Source organism: Gobius niger, assembly GCF_951799975.1.
Source record: "Gobius niger genome assembly, chromosome: 24".
Lineage (NCBI taxonomy): Eukaryota > Metazoa > Chordata > Actinopteri > Gobiiformes > Gobiidae > Gobius > Gobius niger.
This window is the reverse complement of record NC_136875.1, coordinates 3,112,946-3,140,590: the sequence shown is the minus strand read 5'-3', so window position 1 is coordinate 3,140,590 and position 27,645 is coordinate 3,112,946. Positions and strand designations below refer to the sequence as shown.

General features: G+C 42.2%; 1 long non-coding RNA gene across 1 annotated transcript in view; it reads left to right on the top strand.

Annotated features, from left to right (window-relative positions):
* The window catches only part of LOC306982338, a 342,720-nt gene extending 318,453 nt beyond the window's left edge, over nt 1–24,267 (top strand). The window contains exon 2 of the long non-coding RNA XR_013794191.1: nt 24,021–24,267. This is a non-coding gene — a long non-coding RNA (uncharacterized lncRNA). The remainder of the gene's footprint in view (nt 1–24,020) is intronic.
* Nucleotides 24,268–27,645: the final 3,378 nt, after the last annotated feature.

Genomic DNA, 27,645 nt, shown 5'->3' with positions numbered 1-27,645 from the left:
TGGCAGAAAGACAAACACATTTGTCTTCAGGCATCGTTAAAGTGTCTACATTTACCTTGCAGTGACTTTTTCTTAGTCAAATTCAAAACATATGTAATCCTTGAGGACAAAACTATGCATAATCCAAGCATGAGTAAAGGCATAGTACTGATTCCATCCTTTTTCCAAATATACTTACATATTCCAACGCAGTTCAATGGGGGGTTTTGCGCCGGCCGTACAGATGAGCAGCACTGTTTCCTGGCCCCGATGCGAGCCTGGTTTATATATCCCGAGAGCAGATTCTGAATAAACACGTATAAATGTGATGCTGCCGTCTCGCTAAGGGCGCGGCTTTTTGTTTCCATTTCTCGTTCCCCTTTGTGTTTGGTCCATTTGCCCAGTGGCATTGTTGGACGCTGCCAGTGACAAATGATATGTTGACAATGTTCACAGTCTAGTCGTTTTCTATTTCGTGTGTTCCATATGATGATGATCATTGTGATGATAATGATGATGATGATGATCTTAATTTTCAAGGCTTGGGGAGTTTCCTCTTTTGTGTTTTCAACTTCACAAGCAAATGCCTTTCGTCATTCATTTATACAGGAACCCTTTATATGGGTCCCGTCAATGTAAATGTGCAGTATTAGTATTTGTTTTTCTCACTGACGGCGTTCATTTATAAATGAAATCACATGTAATGATGTTTTATGTAATGTCTGGTTATCGGGCTGCAGTGGGCTCCAGTAACAGCCGAGGAACGTCCAGTGCCAGTCGGATCCTCCGGCTCAGTGCTGGTGACATTTTTGAGGGTTTTCAACATGACTTAGTCGTTCCATATCCCTCAAAAAAAAAAAAGGATGGTTTTCTTTTAAAAATGCTACTCTGCCATAAGGCCAGATTTGTGCAGAGTACGACTCATAGTTGTTCTGTGGACAGTTTCCCCCACCTGAGCTGTAGCTCTCTGCAGTTCATCCAGAGTCATCATGGGCTTCTTGGTAACAGCTCTGGTCAGTGCTGTCCTTGTTCGGTCAGATATATCCCTCAGGGTCATTTAAGAAATTTAAAATGACAGTCTTACTGCGTCCCCAAACATCTCTTTGTCTCACTCTCATTTCTTCTTGTTGCATATTCAAGTTCAAATTTAAAAAATGTGACATTATTATGAAGATTTCACGTTATGAACTACAGTGTTACAATGAACATGAACACGTGTTGATGGACTATGTGTTGAGAGAAAGTTTATTACATAATTATATGTACTATGTGAATTGTTCGATGTATTGTACATAGCCATATGTATACTGCTATTTCTGTGGATGTCTTTGACGGAGGAAATTAGCACCTTGTATTGCTCAACTGTACATTTTGCTTCACTTATATATGTTAACCTGGTCAGGGTTTTATTTTTTGTTTTATTTTTTGTTTTATTTTCTGTTTAACTTTCTGTTTAATTTTTTATTTATTTGTCTACTTTTTCATTTTTTGGGGACTGCTTTTTACGCAGTTTTGAGTTTCTCTGCCCATCATAAGGGAAATGGGGATGTGGGTCAAAAAAAGGGGCATAAAATGAAAGAGTAACACATGCAAAAAAGTGCAAAATGCCAATGCAATGTAACCAATAAAAAAAAAAGATCACAATAAAAAAATGTGACATTATTTTGCCCACTTTTCTACTGGTCTTAAACTATTTAATTGGGACTGTATTACTTCTATTGGAATAATATTTGATCAGCAATCTAGTAATGACCTCAAGCACTTTGACCCCCACTAGTGTGTCATTGCCTCTGGCTCCATTAGAGAGGTTATGATGTTAATGAGTCTGATATATATAGATGAAATAATATAAAGATAAATGCCCTCTGTATAAAGTCTGTAAAGTCAAATCATGCTTCAACTGCTGACATTAGTTTGTTCTTTCCTAGAATATACAAGAAATTAAAGAATATCCATTTCCCATGGACACGGACCGACTCTGATGTTCCACAGTCGGGCGACATCTCTGCAAGTTTGCATCATTTTTTTTGCTGAATACTACTGTGAGACACGGCAGCTGGAGACATTGATGTTTTTTTCAAGTGGGCAGTTTCAATATTTACTGTTTAATAACACTGCACAAATCTGGCCTTATTGCAGAGTTGCATTTTTAAAAGAAAGCCGTAAGAGGTCCCGTTTTCTGTTTGTTTGTTAGAAGCCACATGGAGGTTTCTGGCAAACAGAAAATGTGACTTCTTATGGTTTTCTTTTAAAAATGCAACTCTGCAATAAGGCCAGATTTGTGCAGAGTACGACTCATAGTTGTCCTGTGGACAGTTTCCCCCACCTGAGCTGCAGCTCTCTGCAGTTCATCCAGAGTCATCATGGGCTTCTTGGTAACAGCTCTGGGGCCTCATTTATTAAACTGTGCGTGAGACTCTGACTTTGAAAGTATGTAGGAAAGTAACGAAAAGATTCATACGCAAAGTTTGTTTCCGATCTATAAAACCCTCCGCAGCACACCTGTCCGCAATTTCCTCATCATTGATCACAACCCAACGCTGCATTTTACGCAGATGATCCCACTTACCTGTCCTGACTCAACCCATTTCAACCATATATGGTCATGCAAATGACCTAATGAATGCAATTTGCATATAAATAAGGCAGAGACGCCGGGCCTTTCTCAAAAACAATGGACAGAAAGCGTGCGAAAAAGCGACCATTCAGCCAAATGGAAATGGACACCATCATCGGGGAGGTTGCGACCCGCAAAGATATTTTATTTGGAGGCCATAGTACGGGCGTAACAAATAAAATAAAAAGCACACATTGGGAGCAGGAGGCCACCTGCGTGAATGCAGTGAGCTCCACACAGCGCACGGCGTCCGAAGTAAAGAAGTGGTCGGATCTCAAGGTCATTTACACTTTTCGTTGTAATAGGCTATAATGCAAGCACGTTTTAGGTGATGTCTTTGACACACACAATTACCAATGTTGTATAATTGTGGTGGAAGGAAAAAAGCGCCTGGCACAATACCGCCAGAGCACCAAACAGACTGGTGGGGGGCCAGGTGCACCGGACCTGTCTCCACTGGACCACAAGATTTCCTCAATGATTGGTGTGGACTGTGTGCATGGCATTTTGCGAGAGGAAGGGGACACGGACACAGTGGGACAAGGTTAGTGCTTTTAATACATTTGATAATGGGTATGTTGCCCAAATAATTAGGAAAAAACACTCAACAATACTTATTTATTTTTCTCATTGTCACATTCAGATCCAGCAGAAGGTGGTGACGTGGGAGCGGAGGAAGACCCCGGTGAAGGGTGTTCTGTGGCTGCCTCAGAGACCCCGCTGCCCCGACCGGCCGAGCCGTCGCCTCAGACCGAGCAGCCTGCACCCAGAGGCGACTGTGCGCCTGGGAGTGGGTGAGTGGTCACGGCGACAGTGATCGAGCTGCAAAGACAAACTATTGAAGCTGTGCATTCAGTCTCCCGCGAGTTAGCCAAAATACGCGCTGTTATGGAGGAAATGGTTGTAATATTAAAAGATGATTTTAAAAAGTAAACAGTTACATTATTGACTCATACGCCGCATAACATCCTGACTCCAAGCTGATGCTCCACATGGCGCACTGGGGGGTCATTGTCTGGGTCGTTGGGAGGAGCTGCCTGTTGGTCAGGGATGAGGGGGACACCATTGGACATAGCCACATTGTGCACCCCACAGACCATGATTATCCTACATGCCTCTGCAGGCTGGTACATAAGCGTGCCCCCAGAAGCGTCGAGGCAACGCCATCTAGATTTGAGCATTCCAATAGCGCGCTCCACAGCTGAGCGTGCATGCGTGTGGACCTTATTATACTGTGCTTCTTGAGGGGTTTGGGGGTTCAAAAATGGGGTGAGGAGCCACTGGCGTAGGGGGTACCCACTGTCTCCTAAACATAGAGAATTATGCATGTGAAGGTATATTAAGTGAATGAAAAAGGGGGAACGCATGAAAGCCTACAATTTGTTACTTACCCAATAGCCACCCATCACGGCCTGCACCCGCCTGCAGTTTATTTCCCACATTACTGTGTGCAAGTATGAAAGAATCATGGGTAGAGCCAGGCCATCGTGCAACTATATTTGTGAAGTGCATGTGAGCGTCACAAATCACTTGTACAGTTATAGTATGCACATGTTTTCTGTTGACGTAGGCACATTCGTTAACAGATCCCTTACTGCAATGTGGGTGCAGTCAACTGCACCGATTACATTTGGGAAGTCAGACAATGCTGCAAATTGCCTTTTAATGTCGGCCTGCTCCTCCGCAGTGTAAGGGAAGCGTATACATCTACTGCTCATTCTTATGATGCCATCCAAAACGTCCGGCATTATGAGTGACAGGGATGGTTGCGATATTCCCGATCTATGGGAACAAATCATGTAATTTGTTTGATTAATTCTTGCTGCGTTATATGTTGCAGGACTAGTGAGCTTTTAGTATGACTCACTGGTCTGACATTTTGCGTTGGAATGTGCCAGTAGCCAAGAACCCCAGTGTCGTGAGCACCTGCGTCGGCACATTGATCCGACGCGTTGGCCGTTCCAATCTGGGGCCCAACTCGGCACAAAGGTCGAACAAAACAGCTCTCGGCAGCCTGAAGCGACTCAGGAGCCACCCGTCGTCGTGTGCCAACAGGTCGTCCCTGTCACGGAATATTCGCTCCCTCCTGAGGCCGTTGGTAGCGTATTCTTCGAGCAGAGCCAGTAGTGCCATTGTGCGCAATTACATTTCCGAGCGGTATATATGGGTCGCTCAGCAATCACGATGATTGCCTCCACCTTCGGGCCTTTCCAATCCATGAAGCATTATGATCATTTACTGTACTCTACTGATGCTTTTCACATGACAAATAGTGCGGCCTCAGTTAGTGTTTTCCCCCGCTCTTTTTATGTGTATGTACCATGCATTGTAAGCATGTTTTTAATGCAATCTAATTCTATTATGCTTTATACCAGTGTTTTTCAACCTTTGTTGAGCCAAGGCACATTTTTTTCATTTAAATATTCACGAGGCACCACCAGCAGAAAATATTCTCATCAAAGTTTCTTGGCTAGGAACGCGGTATAGTCTCACTAGCCACGATGCCTCAATACATCACTAATTCTCTTGTCTCAAAGAAATTAACTACCTGATATGGAAGAGTATAATATGGTTACTCTGCCGATCACTAGACGGCATCGACACTCGAAAACGGTACATTTGTTGTGGATAATAATGCATTTGTTTAAAAAAAAACAACAACTAGGTGAGATTGGATAATTTCCCAAGGCACACCAGACAACATCTCACGGCACACCAGTGTGCCACGGCACAGTGGTTGTAAAACACTGCTTTATACAGATCAAATCGCTGTTTCTAAATCATGTAAATTGTTCATGTTATGGGCAAATGGCTTTTTGTGGTGGATCTTGGCTGTAACAATTTTTATATACATATATATTATAATGCGCACTTTGATAATTGACTATTTAAAATGTGCACCAAACGTGATTTCCTCTAACTGGCTTCCCATCACCGCTTTCCTGCCTGTAATCGCAGTGTTTCTGAAAAGTGCGCACCTCGTACGGCAGCTATTTAGTTTGCGTGGAGCAGCGCAATGTTTCACGTTCAGTTTGTTTTCTATAAATACCAACTTTGGCGCAGAGGAGCGGCTACGCAACGTTTTGGCCTCATTTTGTGCGCAGCGAGCTTGATAAATGAGGCCCCAGGTCAGTGCTGTCCTTGTTCGGTCAGTAAGTTTAGGAGGACGGCCGGGTCTTGGTAGGTTTGCAGTGACGTCAGACTCTTTCCATTCCTGGGATGGTGTATTTAACTGTACTTTATACTTCTCAATAACGTCATCCTGGACCTGTCTGGTTTGTTCTTGGACTTCATGATGCTTCTGCTCCTCAACAGTCTCTAACAGACCTCTGAGACCATCACAGAGCAGCTGTATTTGACATTAGATCACACACAGGTCGACTCTTTTTAGTCATTAGGTCAACATGTGATCATTCAGAAATCATCAGGAAACTTCTGAAGGCAATTGTTTCACTAAAAGGAAAGGGGGGTCTATACTTTTGCACATCACACTTTTCAGATTAGCATACTACGGTATATCTACAGATGTACCTTCAGATTTCTTTTCTTTTCTATGCAGCTTTCTCAAGAATACCTCGATAAGGTGTTTCCTGATTCTGAAGAAGCGGTTCCTTATTCTGACGATGACTCTTTCAGCCTAACTGTGAACCGCCAAAACAGTCCTTACAGGAGGAATCCACAGAAGAATCAGGTCACGTGTCGGACGCCATTATCAACGAAGCAGCCAAGAGTGAAAAAATCAAAAAGTACAGAAAAAGAAAAGTTCCCAGTACTTCCACAGACTCTGAGAGTGAGGACAATGACGGCTCAAATGATGAACCAGGAAAGAAGTTGATGGAAAAGAGTGGCACAAGAGGCATTTCTGTCTCTACTTTTCCTCTGTGTGCCGGAAAGTGTCCAGGGGCCTCATTTACCAAACTGTCCTTTGGTAAAGTAACGCAAAATTCTGTACGCAAAGTTTGTTTCTGATCTATAAAACCCTGCGTATGCGCCGGTACGCACACCTGACCGCAATCTTTCCTTCGCTGATTACACCTGGAGCAGAAAGCTGCGGACCTCATGCCACGCCCTCTGGACACGCCCTCTGCCTGCCTCCATTTGACCACAAAAGGCAATGCAAAGTGACTTATGAATGAGATTTCCCTAAACATGAGGCGATAATGAGTGGGTTTTACCGAAGGAGAGGTGCAGAGAGGGAGGTGCAGAGAGGGAGGGGCTGAGAGGGAGGGGCAGAGAGGGAGGGGCAAAGTGAGAGGTGCAGAGAGGGAGGGGCTGATGCTGCTGCAGCTCGGGCAGAGAGGAGATTTAATGAAGCGTGAACTCCGCATCTCTGATCACACGTATTGGCATCTTTTTCCATATTCCATCAATAAAACTTTTCAAAACACAAACCAAACCAAACCAAACCTGACTTCCTGAAACCAGTCCTGTCTCTGCTCTCCCGTCTCTCAGTGTTTCTGAAAAGTGCGCACCTCGAACGGCAGCTCTTTAATTTGCGTGGAGGAGCGCAATGTTTCACGTTCATTTTGTTTTCTATAAATACCAACTTTGGCGCAGAGGAGCGGCTACGCAAAGTTTTGGCCTCATTTTGTGCGCAGCAAGCTTGATAAATGAGGCCCCTGGCCTTTGACACGTAGACAAGGTGATGAAAGAGACGCAGCCAAACAGTCTTTCCTGGTAAATCTAACTTCAACTGCGTTATCCAAGCAGTCAGGAACGTGTCTGGCTTCAGTGAAGATAAACACTTTTACAAAATCCCTTCTTTAGCTTTAAAACTCGGTCACGGCCTAAGGAAGATTGCAGATATTCTTGAGTGAGATGAAAAATGGAAAAGTATGTTGATGAACATCATACTGAAAACATACAACGAAGCCGGATGCTTTGCGAGAAGAAGTGGGACGTCTGTGTCTCTGGTGTTGCCCTCAGAGAGGCCAAGTGATCCACTCCTCAGCTCCTCCCCTTCACAGAGGATGTTGGAGCCATGCATGCATATATGGAGACACATCGAATATCAACAGAACCTAAAGGATGAACCAAACAAGACAAACTGGTCTAAACTAGCTCTGTGAAGTCATTCTATTCAGTCGAAGGAGAGAGGTTTAAAAATGCAAATGTCTGCTTTTACTTTAAGAAATCACTCTGGGATTCATTCTGATTTGGAACTTTCCGACTGTCTGAATAGGAGCAAAAACTCTGTCAGCATTTTCAACGTATAGAAACAAGGGGAAAACAAGGTAGAAATGAAATGATCACTTCAGTGGAGATGTTAGTTGAGCAGCGACGGTCTTCCTCAATCTCTAGTGACGATCCATACTTCTTCTCCAGGCTTGAAGCAAACACATACCTCAGAGGATCAGATGCCATCAGACAGAGAGCAAAGGAACGTGGCGCTAACTAAGCATCCTGAAACGTTAAGGAAACAGATATCTACCCTGTCTACTGTTCTCAATTTAAAAGACCATGAGATGGACATGCAAACTTACAAACTTTCTCGGCCATGACATCCACATTCATAGGGAATACTACAGGCTGCCAGAAGGCACCATGGAATTAGCCAAAGTCAGCAAAGTCCTTCTTGCCTTGGAGCAGGGCAGACTTTCAGACTTCAAGGGAAAGGGCCTGGATCAAAGTCAAATTGATCCTATTGGTAATCATATTTCTTTGTTCGTGAACATGTTCTGATTGTTTTTTTGTATTGTTTTTTAATAACAATTATAGTATTGTGTCTGCTTGTCCAGAGAAAGTGGTGGAGGCTGAAGATAGTGACTTGTCAGAAGCTGAGGAAAACCTGGAGACAACTTAAAGGTGAGCTTTTTAATGCTGTGAAACTTTATGGAAGTCACAACAGGGCTGTAGTTTTGCAGTACTAAAAATAAGTTGGACCATTGTTAGAATCCAGCTCATTACATTTTGAATGTCTCACCTAGTGGTCACTGATCATCAGTGTGACAAAGTGGGTCATCAGACATTTTTTATCAGTGATTATAATTATATAATATGCATTCCATATGTGATTTAAAAATCCATCACGTTGGTAGGAAAACAAAGGCTAACATAAATGGCACCTTCCACTATTCAATAGTTAATTATTTTATTTTTTGAAATTGCCAAGCAAAATGTTTGCAGAATTGTGCTTAAAGGCTCTATGGCTGATGCTATAAGCCGAATGTCCATCTCCACTGTGCATGTGTGGGTCAATCAGGCTCCTAATTTCGGCCCAAATTGAAATGAGAGAGCGAGTTCAGGCAGCGGAGCGTGAACACTGAAGTATATTGAGCTACAACCGTGAAATATAAGACTTACAGGCATTGGTTTAAGACTATGGGCCAGATCTTGTGGATCCAGACGCAGGCTGTACCCGAGGAGAACTCGCAGACGAGTCGCGCTGTGTGAAATCTTCTGCACAGACATGGTGCAAAATGTAGGTTGGGTGTGGGCCGTACGTGGGTTGTGGCAATGCCTCGATTGGCTAAGTAATAAACCAATCTGAGAAAAGCATCTGTCTACAAAAAGGGAGTCCACTCTGACTCAAATGACAAGATGTTACCAGGAAAAAGCCGAAACACGCGTTTCCCCGAGCAGGAGACCATGGTGCTGGTCACAGAGGAGACCAGGAGAAAATCCAATATATATGGAGAGCAAAACAATGTCCAAAGCCCTCTGAGGTAAGTGCGCATAGCTTCCAATGTAAGTTTCTCAGGCCACTGAAAATTCCACCTCTTGGGTTTAAATTGAGACCATTAGGCCTGATAAGAATTATTATTATAATTATCATCATAATTATCATAATAATCCTTTATTATTATTATTTATCATTATCATTAGTATTATTGGTAATAATTTTGATTTGTAGGTGAAGCAGGCGTGGGAGGAGGTAGCGACCGCTGTTTCCTCGTCTTCGGGCAGAAGTCTAACACCGCTGCAATGCCGAAAAAGATACAATGATGTCCGAAGACGGGGAAAACAAAAGGTCGCTGCCTCCCGAGGAGCTCAGGGCCACGGGAGGAGGACCCAGTCCAGCCCAGGATCCTCTGACCCCAGCGGAGGACATAGCCGCCTCCACTTTCTGCCCAGACAGCGTGGTGGGGTTCGGAGGGTTGTTGGTTGGACATGAAGGTTTGGAACAACGTTTCATGCGAGTATTGATAATTAGCCTATTTCTCTAAAAAGTCAAAACTGTTTCAGCTCCGCTGGAAGATTCTGTGGCTGGCCAAGCACACAGAGGCCGGTGACCTGCGACAGGTGGCGGCAGGGGAGGACCAGTTCCTGCTGCAGCAGAACAGGGGCTTCGACATGCTGCAGCGGGTACTCCGGGCAATCAGGCGCTCTAATGCCCGGCTCCTGGAGCCTTTAAATCGCTTAGCCGCAGCAGTGGAGCGCCTCGCCGAGCAGAGCTCCCCGCCGCCACCTGCAACTCCATCCACGCTGCCCGCTGCTGCCCCCATCCCCACTCTATCGTGGTCACCACCTGCGAGTCGGACTCGGAGCTCGCTGGCCTCTGCTACCTCCAGCGCCTCCCGTGACCAGCCACGCCGCCGTGGCACCCCACGCCTGCGGACCCGAGGAGGGCCAAAAGTGTAATAAAGAAATTCTTCACTGATTTGCCTACGTGTGGTGATGAGTGGCCCACCGATTGGAATTGAGTCTGGTATAATTTATAGCCTATTGAGGCAAAAAATACTGCAAAACTATGCCTATGCCTAAATACGAAATAATGTCTGGTTCCAAGTGAAATGTTTCCAAACTCAATACCGTGCTAAGCCCCTACATTTTATTTGTGTGTGGTTAAATGTGTTTAATGCCACGAGTTTATGTAAAAGCGTTTTTGTTGTTTTAAATCATCCAAGGACACAGTGCAGTGGAAAAATGTTACAACCATTAATGGGAGGCTGTTGTGGTTTCCAACCCTTTAGCCACAGGGATACGTGATCCAATGATGAGGCTTGGTAGGTTATTATTAGCTATAGTCCACTACACAAAAACAGGTGCGAGCCTTTACGCACACACTTCTGCACGTGCACACGCCCACAGCGCACACACTTGAGCGCACAGGGCACCAGAGTTCCAACAGGTGTCTCTTCTGGTTAATGCATAATAGGGCAAATGTACAAAATGATTTTTGTCATACTTGTATAAACTATATGTAACAAATTAAGCCATAAACATTCGACATTTTGTTATAGAAACATGCTTTGAAAAGGAGATCATCATCTATGCAAAGTAAAACAGGCTTATTTCGTTTGTAATAATTTATTACAAAATAAAGTCCAGAACTTATAAACGAAATAAAATAAATTCAGATCAATAAGCTGAAGTGCCAAGCGAGAACTAAAATGTCCGAGGACATTCTCCTGGATCTCAAGCTCTGAAAACAAAACAAAATAATTGTTAAATGATAAATTGATTAATACAAGAACAATTAAATATATTACAGAACATACCTGGCGAGCGGCGGCTGAATTCCTGGACCAACTCCTCCCCCCTCGCCCGTGCTGCCTGTGGTGCATTTGGGTCAATGGGCATCAGCACATGCAGTTCTGCATCATGTGGCACATAGTCCTGCACTCTCTCCTCGTTTATGTCGGGCAGACGCCCATGGCGAATGGCCATGTTATGCAGAACACAACACGCCACAAAGAATGCTGCGACTTTTTTGGAGGACTATATTGCAATGTCCCACCAGACTTATCCAAACACCTGAAGCGCATTTTTAGCAACCCAAATGTTCTCTCGATCACACTACGCGTGTTTTCGATTATAGGCCAACTCACTCCGAGTTCCAGGTGTGATGAATGGTGTCATCAGTCAGGTCCTCTGAGCATAACCGTTGTCCCCCAGTAGCCACCCTTCCAGAGGGGGATCCCCCTGAAGAGCTCTGGAATGGTGGAGTTGGCCAGGATGAAGGAGTCATGGGTGGATTTGCAAATGCATGTGTTATGTTACACATTGCATCACAAATTACCTGGATGTTGATTGAATGAGTTCCTTTACGATTGATGTAGATCAGAGAGTTCTGATGGCGCACGTAGCTGTACATGCGTGCAACCGCACCGAGGACCCCAGGGACCCAAACTTCGCCCCGAATTTACCCTTCACCCGCTCTCGGTGGTCAGGAGATACGTGGAACTTGAAGTATTCGTGGGCATGTCGGACTAAGGCTGACGTTACTGCATGTACTGCCGAAATTATGGCAGATTGTGCAATGCCAGCCATTGATCGCAAAGCATGCTGGAACCACCCAGTTGCATAAAAATGCAGCGCTGCGGTGATTTTGACAGCAACGGGGAGGGCATAGGGATTTACGGAGTTGGTCTCCAGCTCTTCTGACAGCAAATGGCACAAGTCGGCCACCGCTGCCCTGCTCATTCTCAAATTTTGTTTTGCTTCGTTTTCTGTATAATTTAAAAACGTGATTCGCGGCCTGTGAACGCGTTCACGCCTCTGCCTTCGCCTACTCCATATTTCTATAAATTTGTAGTCATTAGCCTTTTAATATTGATCAAGACAAGGCAAATTTTGGTGGTGGTGGTGGTGGATGGACTCCAGCTATTGGGAGCAAACCTTGGCGCATGCATGGTGTGCGTGCAGGTTCGGAGCGACATCCTTGCGCCAGTCACAACATCTGGCCCTATAAGTGTTAGGTGACATTTCTTGCAATTATTTTTGTTGTCAATATCTTGAAAGCGAGGGAAAAGTCAAGACGGCGGCTCCGTAGGCAGGAGCAGAACACAGCGGACCACAGTGGACCATAGTGGACCATAGTGGACCATAGTGGACCATAGTGGACCATAGTGGACCACAGTGGACCATAGCAGACAGGGGAACGACAGGACCTGGGATCAGCCCGATACAGACACCGTCACTTTTTACATCATTTAAATTTGTCTTGAAATCAGAGGGAGAAGTTTCATAATGATGAGTGTTGATGTTAAATATAGTGGGTACATTTCAGTCAAATTAGTGATCGATTAGCTATGTTGTACCATCAGATGACTCATAAAAATAAAAATAAAAAAATAAAGTTGTCACGGTTGTGGCGGAGTGAAGAAAATTAAACCCAAAATGCAGGACTGCAACAAAACTGGTGAAGTTTAATGGACGAAAACAAAAATAACAAAATCCAGAGATAACGTAAAAAACGGGGCTGACGAAGACAATGACGCGACAAAGGACAAGGGAAACACAGGGGTGTAAATACAAAGAGGAAACGGGGCACAGGTGAAACACATCAGGGCGGGGCACAGGTGAAACACATCAGGGCGGGGCACAGGTGAAACACATCAGGGCGGGGCAGGCAGGTAACGAGGGAAGTCAAACAGAAAATCACATGGACAGAACCCATGTCAAAATAAAACACAGGACGAGACCAGGAAACAAACTAAAAACAGGCGACAGAAGACAGATCATGACAAAAGTACTGCTAGATGCATAGCTTATATGTGTATGTGGATCTCTGGTCAAAATTAAAACAAAGATTTCCTGTACTGTCCACTTCCTTATTGACAAAAAAAAAAAAAAGGATTTGTGTTTTTATTTCTCATTCCAGTTTAAATGTAATGAATGTCGGCCACAGTTTCAGACCCTGGACTTTGTCCAACAGTCGACTTCAAGGGGCAGAAATGAGGACTGAAAGTCACTTTTGAAGCATCTCTAGGTCTCACTTTATTTTACAGTACCTTTATACATTGTATCTAACTAAATTTAGGACAATGTAATGTGCTCTGTAACAATCTGTAATAACTTGTACCTATGTAGTACATACACAATGGAATAACTTGTATTAGTACTTTGTAAGTGCATAATGTAATAACACGCCAGACCCTTAGGGCTTAAGGTCAAGGTTAAGTTGCGGAACAGCTTTTCCCAGTGATGAAGAAAAACAATTATTTCTTGAACATGTTTTCACCGTCAACACATGTCTTCATGATGCGCAACATTATTCATCACTATAACAGCTGTAGAAACCAGGCCATCACAGAAGACTTAAAAAATCTTGTGAGTCCTGAAATTACAATTGCCCTCAATGAGTTTGGGCAAGCAGAATTTTTTCTCTCATCACCGAGTGGGACAACCCACGACAACACATCTCCACCAAGGAAACGTAAGGGCTGTTTGACAATTGTTTATATTTTACTAGTTGTTGTATGCTTGATTATACAAAAAAATAATGATCATTTTTACTAATAATTGTAATCACGATTACTCAATCAATTATTAGTTGTTTTTAATACAACAATGTAACACAAAGTGCCTTTAGTGCAATTTAGAGCCAATCCCCCTCCCTCACTCGACTCCCCAGCCCCTACATATAGGCTGTTTCTCAATTGCCAGGATCCTTCCTCCGCTTGTCCACTTCGTTGACGTCCTCGGTGGCGGCTCCTCCAAAACAGAGCGAGTGTCCTTCACCGCCATCTTTGAGCTCAAATGGATCGGCCTCCGGAGCGAGCGGCTGCGTCAGGTCACGTGTCAAATCATATAATCAAATGTCAGTCTATGCTTACAAAATGAATAACAGAGGCCAGGAAACTGTTTATATATTGGTTTTGGTTGGATGTCTTACTGTTTGAACATTTTGGCCTGAATAAAATAATAACATTTCTGCCAGGATTTGTAAGAAATTCCATTCAAATATTAAATATATTTAGCAGGTCCAGTTTAACGGCCATAGCTACCACTGCAGACTTACGTAAACAACATAGGCCTATTTTCTCAATAAGGCCTATCTATTAGGCCTTTCATTAGCTTTATATAAACCTTTTTTTTACCATCTTTACTTGCCTACAACACTTCTACCCATGATTTTATTATTACAATTATTATTTTTTGCACACATGTGAAACAAAACCTTTTAAAAGTGAGTTCAAACCATTCTAAATATACTGTCAATGGCTCAAACTAACAAAGTTTTGCGAGAAAATAAAATAAAAACTATGCTGCAGTGCATCATGGGTAATTTCAGCTCTCCGAGGCAGCGGAGGATCCACAGCTGTATCCTTCGTAAATGAGCCAAACGGAGGAATCGAGCTGCGAGGGGGCGAGTGGTCCAGACGCCGAGGATCCTGGCAATTGAGAAACAGCCACGGTGTTATTAGCCAGTGTATGGGACCAAACAGCACCATCTGGTGGTTTAAGAAAAGTTTACACTGAGCTTGTTTATTCTCTTTCAGAAATGTGAACCAAATGTACATGAATAAGCTTGTTTGACCAGCTCATTAACCATTAGCACAGCCATATCGGCCATAGTGAAGGTAAGGTTTTCAGGATTATGAAAATAGAAACAAATGTATGAAAGTCTACATTATAAAGTACCACAGACACCATGATCTCACAATAAACTTGTTTAGCCTATCACTATGTTCAAGTCTCTTTTCCTCTCATAGTTACTTGTCATTTATACCATGGTCTGGGTGAATACTTGATCCTGATTGGCTGGAAGGTGTCTATCATCCGCTGTAGCAACACATGACACAGCTGAATCAGATAAATGTGTAATTAGTGACTGACAGGAACGTATGAGATGGATTTTGTGTTAATTTCAACGTTTTTGGCCAAAACAAAACGTTGATAAATGTTTGTAGAGGAGAGTGAGCAGCTAGGTTAGCTACTGTTAATAACATACGAGCTTTACATTTCTATTGAAAACGGTTAAGGCTGTTCATCATTTTCAGGCGTACATAAAATGATCCTGCATTTAAACATATTTGTCTGGATTAGCAAAGTCAAACATAAAAGTTGCAGTTGGGGGGGCCCGGGTGTGAGCGACTCCACCGCAGCTGTTTCCATAAACAGTTGAGCTCGTTGAGCTAGCTAGCTAGCTTCAGGTTAAACAGCGTAAAAGGTAAATAACTGCTGCCCACGAGTGCCGCATATCGGTGTTTACTTCCAGGGAAAAGTGTTTCCGGGTTAGTCCTGTTGTGTTGTGATTCTGTGCTGATGTTGTGTCGTTGAGCCTGACTGAGAATGACTCGCTCTGAGACGAGCCTTCAGTGACCGGCTAATAACCCACACAAAATAGTCCCGTAGTCTGGCGTATTTAGTGAGTTTAGTAAATGAAGAAAAAAAAAAACATTTATCATAAATGTTATGTTTGTGGGACCCTGGTATAAGCGGATTAAACAAAGAGGAGCCGTGCTGTGTACTGCGCGTCGTGGTGTTCTTGACTCCGCGTCGTGCATTATAACCGTCTAATGCACGGCTCCTCGTTGTTTAATCCTTACATAATGTACACCGAGTCCTGCAACAGTTAAATAACAGTTAAATCACGTTCTATAGATAACAACAGCATCGCGTTATAGAAGGGGGCGTGGCCTCGCCAAGGGGGAAAATATAATCTTTTGGGAAACACAATTTTTCACTCTTTTTAGCCATTTTCTGGTGGAATATAAACTTATTTATCACAGACATATTTTGATACATATTTTGAACATTTCTGTTATTTTTTGAAACTCCTCCTTCTGCGGGCTGTACCGCCAAAACATGTACTCAAGTGTGCGAGCGATGTGCAGGGGCAGAACATTGGAGCCAGTGGTGACTAAGCAGCGCATGAAGAGGTCTGACGTGAGCGGTGGTTAGCGCTGGGAGGCGAGCGGTGCCTTTTAAAACCTGACTGACCTGGTTGAGAACGGGTGCGGGTAAAGGCATGCCAGATAACGCCTTGGAGAGAAACCTGATGCCACTCAGACAAACTTTAATGCTGCTGATGGACGGCGACTGAAAAGAGAATGCGTGTGAGACGAAACTTGACAGTGTGAGAATGTCCGGGGAAGGGAACGGCCGTTTGCAGAGTGCCTGGAAGTTACTACCCCAGGCGGTCCGGTAAGCCGACAGGGTCAGACGAGGCGACGCAGGAAGGGCATAATAGCGAGAGTGTTGCTTCTGCCCTTGTTGATACACGCATGTGGATGTCCACTCATGCCCCCATAGCATCGCTGCAACGACGATTGGGTACATCTCGAACAACGCGGACTTGTGGATAAATTGAAAGAAATCGCTTGGCCAGGGGGAAGCAAACCATCGGCCTTGGTAAAAACCCTGTAGTGTCCCTGTAAAAGAGAGATGCCATTCCAAGGCCGGGCAAAAATAGCGAGAAGCGTATCTTCTCCCTGACTGACGTTGAGAGGAACACTGTGTCCTGTAGCGAGCAGGGCAAAGGTGGCCTTCCAACACCAAATGTCTGACCTTCTTGACCAGGGTTGGCCCGAGCAATCATGCAAATACTGCACATGGGCACCTCTACAAATCTTTAAGTTCAGTGACTCCTCCAAATGCTCAGAGTTAAAGGTATACAGGAGGATTTTCCCGAATTTTAAGAAAGAACCGCCCTCTCCACTTTAAAAAAAAACGCTCTACCTGCCTCCGACGAGGAAGAATCTCCCAAAAACACTCTGGTCTTGTTTCTCTCTTCTGAAGCCTTTCTCTTCTTCTCATACACTTCGAAGACACTTTTTCTCTTGTGACCCTCTGCCATTTTCAAACGACTCGGTGCGTTCTGCAGCAGCAATGAATGGCTAACAGCGTAACTCACATAGGCTTGAAAGTGCACATGCGCAGAAATTAACAAGGGGCGAGCGCGCACGACGGCCTTACGTAGCCAAATCCCCAGAATGACTGACAATTAGGAGGACCAATCGTCTTGATGATCCACCCGGAAATAGAACATCCTCCGCTATACCTTTAACTGGATCATGCAGAGCAGCAGACTTTCCCCCGTCGACATCCAAGAGGATGTTTCTGTAGCGGGTACAGATACCATTTGGCCACTTTTGATCACCTGGACCCAAATTTTCAATGAAATACCTTTGTACTCTCTCGAGAACAATGATCGCAGTCATAGATGAGACTTTCTTAAAGCAGACAAGGCAAACAAAAGATCCATGAGTTCATGAGTTTTTGCTAGAGGCCTGTTGAGGTCAGCTAAAGAATTAACTTATCTCACCTTCACAAATCAACATTTGCTTTTGAAAGAGTGATTTCTTAATGCCAAATGCTTTGGAAACAGTTGTTAACAGCCTCATTACATCCAATTCATCCAACTCCATTTTATATTTAAATTCATAATTTTCAAGTCCCCCTCCTGGAACCGCCACCTTAACGTGGTGGAGGGGTTTGAGCACCTGAATGATCCTGGAGCTCTGTTGTTAGGGGCTTTGTGCCCCTGGTAGGGTCTCCCATGGCAAACAGGTCCTCGGTGACGGGTCAGACAAAGAGACCAACAGGCCCGGTAAGAACCATGAGGTCGTCTTCTGTGGACCCACCACCTGCAGGAGGAGCCATAAGGGGCTGGTGCAATGTGATTTGGGCAGCTCCAACAGCTGCCCCCACGACCCGGAAACGGACAAGTGGAAGAAAATGGATGGATGGATTTTCAAGTCTTAAAATGCCCTTTGATTCCAAAATGTGCAGTACTTTTGCAAAGACTTATAATTGTGTTATTTGGATGGAAATAACTTCTCTTTTTTTTTTTTTTTTTTCAAAATGCAATATACTATGAATCCCTCATGTCTTGTTTTACATTTTTGTAACCCTCAGACACTGAACTTTAACTTGGCACTAATCATTTCTTCTGCCCTTTTTTTTATTTTTTTTAACCCTAACAGCACTTCGCAAGACCTGTGGAGCGCCACTTATTTTCAGTTTTCCATTTAAATATTCGCAGTCTTCCAAAAAAAATGTTGTTAGGGAATGAGTATGGAGAGACAATGAGTATGGAGAGACAACTGAACTAAACTAACAAGCAAAAAGAGCCTAAAAAAAAACTATTTCTCACTAAACATGAGCCTTGATATTGTATATAAAAAAAACAGTTCACAGCATTTTGGTTTGAAGTTTATGATTCAAATACTATACTATGTGATGATTTATTTCAATGATTCTTTGACGATGTTCCATTTGTTGTGTATTTGACCTGAAGGAAATGTTCTTGTTCTCTGATGTGCCACACTCCATCACTCTTTAACATTATTTTTTATGTTTTCGAAATTGGTGCATTATTTATGTGAAAACAAATTATTAACAGATACCTCACATATATAGATGACCCACATACCTGACTTGGCAATATCAGTGCCTGAGTCAAAATAAAAATGTCCCTCAGACAAAATCAAACTTTTCTGATATAGTAATTTTGTATTTTAATCATTTTTGCTCAAAGGGAATAACAAATAAACACTTTGATTTTCTGTTTTTTCCGGTTTGGATTAAAAAAATAAATAAAAAAAAACAATGATGGAAGCACACACAGTTAGCACAGCAGCATAACATCCCATGAAAGGTCTGCCACTCAGCACCAGATGGCGCTGTAGACCAGGCGTCTGTCAGTCACAAACTGAAACTTTGCTGCATCAGCTCTGGGGCTGCCCTTTGATACAAACGTTTTGGTTAAGTGCGTTTTAGTATATATATATATACATTATATATATATATATATATATATATATATATATATATATATATATATATATATATATATATATAAAATATATATATATATATAAAATATATATATATATATATATATATATATATATATATATATATATATATATATAGTATATGAAAGGACAATCAACCCAGACAGAGACTTCACGGATTCTTATGGACATTGTGTCTTATCTTGGGCCCCATATATAAGCAAACTGTTGCTTCAAGGGTGTCCCATTTATGAATATGCATTATTCCATGAATGAATGTGTAAATGTTTTTACTGTATATTCATAATAAACTAAACTGAACTGAACTGAATTCCAACGGACATTCAAACTGTTATCATGTTAGGGACTGTTATTGCAAAAAGATTCTCAAAAACTGAACGGTGCTACACCTTCTTTAAAGAATTGACTTAACGAATTTATCTCCATAAAACATCAGGAAAATATTCGTCGAATGGGGTATGTGTGGGCGAACATGTGTAGGTTTGAAGGTAAGTGCAAAAGAGGGGATTATTTTTCTTTTAATATCTAATATCTGTATTGATATCATTTCTCAATATAAATAAAAATAATGGAAGAGACAAACTGAAACGCACACATGGGAATGAAAATACTAACACCATTACATTTAACTGAGCCTTGGTGCAAACAATCAGATTTATTTATAAATAAATATGCATTCATAAATATGGAAACACTTTATTTTAATATAATGTTTAATATGTGTTTGTAGTTTGTATGTACATAATGTATTAAGACATGTCTCTAACCCTGGGGTGTCCAAACTACAGCCCGCGGGCCAACTGCGGCCCGTGGCCCATTTTTTAATTGGCCTGCTGCAAATTATAAAAATATGATTTTATTTTTGTGATTTTTTTTAAAAAAGCAGTACTAAGTAAGTCTTGCCCCTAGAGGCCTCACGCACAACTGCAGGTGTCGTAGCAAGTTGCGATTTTTTAACTTATTAATTGTCTTGGAGAGTTCAGCTCAGTTCAGTTCAGTTTATTATGAATATACAGTAAAAACATTTTGCACATTCATTCATGGAATAATGCATATTCATAAATGGGACACCCCTGAAGCAACAGTTTGCTTATATATGGGGCCCAAGATAAGACACAATATTAAAAACACAAACATACATTAATACATTAGCAACCTAGGAAACATTACCTTTGGTGCCTATTTCCTTCCAAACCTATAACTAACCTTACCTACTCTAATCTAAAACTACCTTATCTTACTTTTATTACTTTAGCAATGCATCAATTTAAAAGAGTACACACTAAATGCTCTCACACATTGGGACATACCACCATCAGACACAAGCTTTTTATTTATTTATTTATTTATTTATTTTCGAGGTCCAGCTAGGGTTTATTGTATTTTCCTAGAAGCTCAATTTTTTATTTCTTTTTAAAAATGGCCAAAGATGTAGCAGTTTTTTAATTTCAGTGTTCAGTCTGTTCCAAATTTCTGGGCCTTTACACGCCACACTAAGACTTGTACACTTGAGTGTCCTCGTTTTTCCCTTTAAGAGGGTTTTATGTCTTGTGTTGTGATCATGAGCAGGTGTAGAGGTTGGGATGAGTTGAGCCAGTCTGTCCTTAGGTCTAGACATGACAGTATACATTATACATGCAATTTGAAAGAAGTTGCACTCCGTGAGTTTCAGCAGCTTATATTTATAGAAAAAGGAGTCAGTGGGACTTGGCCCAAGAGATGGCTCGAATGGCTTTCTTTTGAAGGGCTTGTAGTTTCAAAAGATAACTGGGAAATGTATCGCACCAGATCACGTTGCAGTAATTTAGATGGGGTTCCAAAAGGGAACGATACAAGATTAATAGTGCCTCAAGAGGAAGAAAATGTCTCAATTTATAAAATAAACCAACATCCATCCATCCATTTTCTTCCGCTTTATCCGGGGCCGGGTCGCGGGGGCAGCAGTCTCAGCAGAGATGCCCAGACTTCCCGGTCCACACACACCTCCTCCAGCTGTTCTGGGGGGACCCCGAGGCCACACCAGGCCAGCTCGGAGACATAGTCCCACCACCGTGTCCTGGGTCTTCCACGAGGCCTTGTCCCACTAGGACATGCCTGGAACACCTCCCGCGGGAGGCGACCAGGAGGCATCCGGAACAGATGCCCGAGCCACCTCAGCTGCTCCTTTCGACGTGGAGGAGCAGCGACTCTACTCCGAGCTCCTCCCGGGTAACTGAGCTCCTCACCCTATCTCGGAGGGTGCGCCCAGCCACCCTGCGAAGGAAACTCATTTCGGCCGCTTGTATTCGCGATCTTGTCCTAAACCAACATATTTGGATAATTTTTTCACAAGATGATCAATATGATTTTTGAAATTTAGGTGTTCATCAATTTGAATTCCAAGAAATGTAATACAATTTAGTCTTTCAATATTTACACTGTGTATTGAGATACGTACATTTTCAAGAGTTCTCCTGTTTCTATTAGAGCGAAATATGATTAATTTGGTTTTATTTATGTTTAATGATAATTTATTACAATTGAACCATGTATCCACTTTTGTTAATTCATCATTTGTGGTGTTTTGTAGAAGTGCTGGGTCTCTGTGGGATAGGAATAGGTTTGTATCATCGGCAAAAAATTACTTTATGGAGAATTTGAGATGAATTTGGAAAGTCATTTACATAAATAATAAATAGTAGCGGGCCTAGAATTGAGCCCTGGGGGACCCCACATTTAATAATTTTACGGTGTGAATTCAGGTTATTAATGTGCACATATTGCTCTCTTTCATTAAAGTAGCTGCTGAACCAGCTGAGTGCTAAACCTCTGACTCCATAATGTTGCAATTTGCCAAGGAGTATATTAAAATCAACAGTATCGAACGCTTTCGATAAGTCAAGGAAAACGCCTATGCCACATTCGCCTTTGTCGATTCAATCACAGCCAATCAATCACAGCCAATATCAGAGTTTAAAGTGTCAGCGTTAAGTATTAGTTTATTAGTTCGTTGAATTTGGAACCAGATTCAAAACAATGTCAGAAATGTGGTTTGGGATTAATGAAGGGAGTGCCTTCATGAGAACAACTAAGAGGTACACCTTCAAACTTGGCATTGCAGATTAATGCATCACCCAAGGCGCGTCACTCACCCATTGTGCGCCTCTTTAAAAGGGAGGCGGTTTTCAACACTTTGCGTTTGATAGAGGTGCTTGTCCTGAGCGAGGATCGACGAATGCTGGATTGTTTGTTTGCATATTTTCGTAAGTACTCATAATTATAAGTATAATGGGAAAGATTTATTTGATTATAATCCTTATAATGCAGGAATTAATACTGTTTATATCTATATATTCATGTGAGTATTCTCGTCCTGATTCAGGTTTATTGGACAAAATGGGGTTTGGAAGTGCCTTATCTGTGCTGTTGATTTTAACAGGTATGTACACAAAACTTATACACAGCAGAGCAAAGTAACTGCGGAGTACACCCTTCCAGAGTTTAGATCATTTATCATAACGAGCAAAAACTTCATACATTTTGTGTTGATCATAAAAAATAGTAAGTGAGGCCACCACCGTTCATTCACTCACACGCTACATCTACCTGCGGGACACTACAGGTGGGGGAACTTTTAAAATGTAGAGATGTTTTCATATAAAAATAAGGTGTTTTATGTCTAAAAATTCAGTTTATTTTAGACGATGAAATCTGAATAATGTATTTATTGTTTTGGAGTTAGATGTTAAATATCCCTCTGAAAAAAACATTGAAATGTAGTTAAGTCTAAAACCGGAAAGTTTGAAGTCTGTAGGTGGAGATGTTGTCGCACCGTTGGGAGAAAAATGCACTTGGAGAAAATGGCTCTTCAAATGACAATTTCCTATGTAATTCTACGGAGAAACATTCAATCAGTGCAATATTTTAAATGTTATTGTGAAAAGTAGTTTCCAGGAGACTTGTTAAGAGAACAATTTAACTCAACACTTGAAATTTAAATTTTACCTTAAACCTTATCTAACCAGGAAAGTCCCACTGAGATTAAGAATGTTAGTATTTTAGTAGAAGGGGGTTCGGTGAAAATTGATAAATAAATAATCTAAATGCCAACACTGATTTTGGAAGCAAAAAAAAAGTATGTACAGTAGAAACACTTTTTTATGTCTTGGCTTTTTCATTTCCATTGTGTGATTCTCGTCTCATTGAAGACATTAAACTGAATGAATTTTGAAATAATATTTTTAGATTGTTTTAGATTTTAAAATCTTTATTCTTGGTATTTTCTGACTGTGCGTCATCAGGTCCTTGTCGCTGAAATGGTTTCCAATAGTTTGTGAAGTTTCTGGTGACTACATTGGGAATCCCATTAGGAATGTATTTTATTTTATTACTTTACTTGAACAGGGATAATGCACATTAAGTAACATCACTGTAAATGTGCCAGTTTTAGCTCTGAAGCTAGTTTTCAACTGTAGTCCCTGGGCAGATTGCCAACAAAATGTCAAAAGTGCAAATTAAAAGGCGGCTCTATTTTAAAACCTAGTTCCATATGTGTTCAGTCATAAATGAGCTCTTACAAATGTTGAATGTTTTGTATATATTGTACATATTAATTACACATGTTAGTTTGAGTGAGTTGTGTTATTGTGGAAGGGAGTCTTTTGCCCTCTGGTGTCGTATTCCAGACAGAAAAGACTCGCTTCCGCAAACTGTCACCGAAAATAAACAATAACTTCAGGCGTATTGCAAAATCAAGCAAAAAAAGTAGTAATGGCCTAAATGCTGACCTTCATTTTAAAGGATCTGCATCATGCTATTTTAGCCATCCCAAAGTAAAGTATAGGCATTTATATGATATATTGTACCTCTACCACTATGGAGTACTACTTCTTGTGAGAAGTATTTTCTGGAGGTATTTTGCAAACCTGGAAAACAAAACACTTCGATTCAGTTAACTCCGCCCATGCGGATCTGCCCATGCATTATAAGCAGTAAAATAACTACAAATATCACAGCAATAAGTGAAGTTACTTCACAATACAGTTATAAGGAGTTGACATCTGCAACACAGCTTCATAAATGGCTAGCACACAAGCTAACACACACGCAAACACACACGCTAACACACACGCTAACACACACGCAAACACACACGCTAACACACACGCTAACACACACGCAAACACACACGCTAACACACACGCTAACACACACGCAAACACACACGCTAACACACACGCTAACACACACGCTAACACACACGCAAACACACACGCTAACACGCATGCTAAAACACACGCTAACACACACACTAACAAACACGCTAACACACACGCTAACACACACGCAAACACACACGCTAACACACAAGCTAACACACACGCAAACACACACGCTAACACACACGCTAACACACACACTAACAAACACGCTAACACACACGCTAACACACACGCTAACACACAGGCTAACACCCATGCTAGCACACACGCTAACAAACACGCTAATACACACGCTAACACACATGCTAACACACATGCTAACACACACACGCTAACACACAGACCAACACCCACGCTAGCACACACGCTAACACACACGCTAACACACACGCTAACACACACGCTAACACACATGCTAACACACATGCTAACACACACGCTAACACACATGCTAACACACATGCTAACACACACGCTAACACACATGCTAACACACATGCTAACACACATGCTAACACACACGCTAACACACACGCTAACACACACGCTAACACACATGCTAACACACATGCTAACACACACGCTAACACACACGCTAACACACATGCTAACACACACGCTAACACACATGCTAACACCCACGCTAGCACACACGCTAACACACACGCTAACACACACGCTAACACACACGCTAACACACATGCTAACACACATGCTAACACACACGCTAACACACATGCTAACACACATGCTAACACACACGCTAACACACACGCTAACACACACGCTAACACACATGCTAACACACACGCTAAAACACAAGTTAACACACACACACTAGCACGTGTTTTGACTCACCGCTCTGTCCTGGCCTCTCCATCACATTGGGGACTCGCGTTGGTTCTAAAAGTGAATCCACTTTAAGAAGATTCACCAAACATCCATCAGAGACAGTCACAGAAAAACACTATTTTGGTGAAAGTTGCTGAATCCTGGAAAGAAATTCCAACTTCTGGAGAGTGTCCTCTTCTTTAGGAAGGTTGAAAAAAAGTCGTGCACCTCCTGTAGCCAAACGGGCTTTTCTCCTTGACATTTTTGTAGGTAAAAAAAAAGAACAGGCGTGTCCAGTATAGTTTAGAAAGAGCTCCATCTTCACATCCTTCAGTGCACACATGACCTCTGTTCAGACGCTTAGGAGTGCGTTTGTTTTGTATTTGTTTTCAGCTCTGACCTGGAAGTGCTTCCTTTTTTTTTTTTTCATTATTATTTTTATTTTCTTTTTTTTAAGCTGTTTTATAAAGTAAAATCAGGCCGTAAGGCATTACATTACAGAAGTTGTGCTCTTCCTGTTTGACTCTATGACGTAAAAAACGTCACTCAGTGGTTCACCAGCAGAGGGCGGAGCAGCTGCTTAGAGAGCAGGATTCAGGAGGATTCCTCAAAACTGCATGAATGAAGCCACAAACCACTCTGGGGGTGTTTTTGATAAGGAAAAAGCAAAACAACATGGCTAAAAGCTCCAAAAAGTCGATTTTGCATGATATAGGACCTTTAATGGTGTATATTACTCTACATTATATTTTGCGTATTGGCCAATGTTGCCATTGTGTATACACCAGCTGTATTCTATTGGACCAGAGGTTAGTTCAGAGTTTGCTCTTAATCAGTGTGTAATGAATTGGCTGGTGTTGTGCCGAAAGAGAGAGCGGTGTGTGATGTGAGGGAGAGACAGGCAGGACATGTCTTTGGAGTCTGCATGACTTAGGGAAAACGAGAGTGTTTGTATGGGTGAGAGGTGCAGTAACTCGAAGGACCAGCTTCAGTAAGCTCCGGGCTCAAAGCACCTCTGCAGCACCACACAGACTGACGGTCTTGAGACCAAAGGTTGAGGAAAGCGATTCTAAGTATATTTTCAATTTGAAAGGGTTTTCAACAAAAAAACGTATTTAAAAACTAAACCAGATATCCAAAATCTCATCTAAAATAATATTAATCAACAAACATAACAACAAAATAAAACCATACATTTAAACCTGGCTTAATACTTATCCGGATGTCGTTAAGTTTCCCCATTGACCTGGGGGAAACCAAATCCCGTACACCGAGTCGAGATTTGGTACATCTCACCTAGATGGACCAAATTTTAAACTGGCATATATTTATTTTATCTTCACGTTAATCCCATATGACGCTTGCTGTTTGGTCAAGGGAAAGTACATTTTCAATGCAAAACAATGACAGGGGCATAAAGTGGACTGTCGTTTTTCTCCATTGGTTTGGCTCGTTTCTTTCATGAATTACATTCTTAAAACTCGAGGATCTTTTGGCAAAACAGTTTTACAGTTCAGCACAACACTATCGCTCACTTGCTAAAGATCATACCTCTCCCAAAACAGTTCACTCATGTGTCAAAGCTAAATTTCCTTCTCATTTAAACAGTCAATGCCTCCAAAATGCTTTGTCCCTTTGGCCGTGTGTGAGCACTGCAAGTCTAAATGTTTAGATGTTTTGTCACTGTGGCAGAGGACCATTGAAGTGTCCCTCATGTCCACCTTCCAGTCTTAGCCCAATTGTTACTGTAACTTTTTTGTCTAGCAAACAGAATACAATTGTGTATAAAACGGATAAAAAACAAAGAAAAACGATTTGAGGGTAAGAGTAGCCTCTGAGGTTTGACATCACACACGGCGCTCACTCTTCCTGCCAAAGAAATTGTAACCATTATCATTCACACAAATAAAATAACTTCCTTAACTCAGAGTATAAAGAAAATGTATTCAGCATAACATACTGTAACATAACACAAAAAAAACAAAACAAAAAAAAACAGCTGGAGATGATCAAATGTTCCAAGGAATTCATATATATGTATTGTGTTCTTGGCTAACTTTGACAATTGAACAGACTATTGATCATGTGATGACTTATACAATGAAAGCGAACAACCATTACAATGAGAATCAACAATCAGTTTAGATGAACAAGATTTATCCATCCATCCATCCATTTTCTTCCGCTTTATCCGGGGCCGGGTCGCGGGGGCAGCAGTCTCAGCAGAGATGCCCAAACTTCCCGATCCACACACACTTCCTCCAGCTGTTCTGGGGGGACCCCGAGGCGACACCAGGCCAGCTCGGAGACATAGTCCCACCACCGTGTCCTGGGCCTTCCACGAGGCCTTGTCCCACTAGGACATGCCTGGAACACCTCCCGCGGGAGGCGACCAGGAGGCATCCGAAACAGATGCCCGAGCCACCTCAGCTGGCTCCTTTCGACGTGAAGGAGCAGCGACTCTACTCCAAGCTCCTCCCGGGTAACTGAGCTCCTCACCCGATCTCGGAGGGTGCGCCCAGCCACCCTGCGAAGGAAACTCATTTCGGCCGCTTGTATTCGCGATCTTGTCCTTTCGGTCATGAAC